Below are 1,335 nucleotides of genomic sequence, written 5' to 3' on the forward strand. Positions count from 1 at the left end.
GTTTCCCGTTAACCGTATCATTGTTTCTTTTTGATGTTGTCAAAGGGGGAGAAGCAATGGAAACACAATAGCAGATTTATAATAGCATAATGTTTGAAGGCATACAATGGAAACACAATATCAGATTTATAATAGTAAATGTTTGAAGGCGTAACAGATTTATAACAGAAAAATGTTTGAAGGCATGCATAAAATCAGGGGGAGGATGTCTATCAAAGTACGCGATTGTGCCACGGTTTTCCATCATCAAAAAGGGGGAGTATGTGAGGGCAAAGATTATTATGCCTTATTTTAGTGATGTCAAACCTTTCTAGTTGCTCATAACGTGTGCTTTGAACGATGTCATCATATCGTAAAATGCATTCATCCTCTAACATGCTCAAAGTATAAGTGAAATGTGTCCATGCATATAGGAGCATCTCATTAACCTGAATAATGCACTTGATCATAGTTAGTACCTTAGGTTCATAAAAGAATGGTTTCAAATGATCAAAATACGTCTCAAAAATCATTTTTTAACAGTCTAAGAAGTTTGAGTCGACTCACATCCTAGAGCGGTCGACTCATTCATACATATTCCAGTCTATGAAACTCTCGGGTATGAACAAGTCGAGTCAGAGGTCGACTCAATCCTGGGAAAACCAAATGAGTCGACTCATCCACATGATCGCATCGATTCATTGTCTGTTTCATTTAAACCATGATTACCACGAGTCTGAACACGTCGAGTCATAGGTCGACTCAACTCTGGAAAAACCCTGTTTGAGTCGACTCATCCCCTGTTTGAGTCGACTCATCGCTTGCTTCACTTGAGTAGTTTTTGCCTCGGATCTAAATAGGTTGAGTGACCTGTGTGAACAGGTCGACTAGTCGCCTTTTGCACTCAATTTCCTGCTATACATTTTTGCAAAATTGTTCTGTTATTTCTGTTACTTTGTCCATGCATCATATAAATAGTCTAGAGTCTCTTCTTCAACAAGCAACAATAAAAGTGAAATATATACACTAAAGTGCTCTTCATCTTCATTCTTCATTGCATTTCTCAACAACTACACATAACAATTTTTGTTGATCATTGTCCATTGCTGTGGTGATAACGTCCAAATAGGATTGTGTAATCTTAGTTTGGGTAGAGGCTTTGAGTGGATTTTTGTTGAATAAAACCATTGTGGCTTTGTCCTCCAAGAATTGGGATTTTTTGCACTAATCTTTGCTTCATAGATTCAGCCGAGTGAAAGGTTTGAAGATCGGTGAGTTCGTTCAAACAAGTAACGGTAATCGGAGGATTGTGAAGGAAGGTTAGGGTTCAAGCGTCTTGCAATTGAAGTCAGCCGA

This window comes from Lathyrus oleraceus, chromosome 2, assembly GCF_024323335.1.
Source record: "Lathyrus oleraceus cultivar Zhongwan6 chromosome 2, CAAS_Psat_ZW6_1.0, whole genome shotgun sequence".
NCBI classification, from domain to species: Eukaryota; Viridiplantae; Streptophyta; class Magnoliopsida; order Fabales; family Fabaceae; genus Lathyrus; species Lathyrus oleraceus.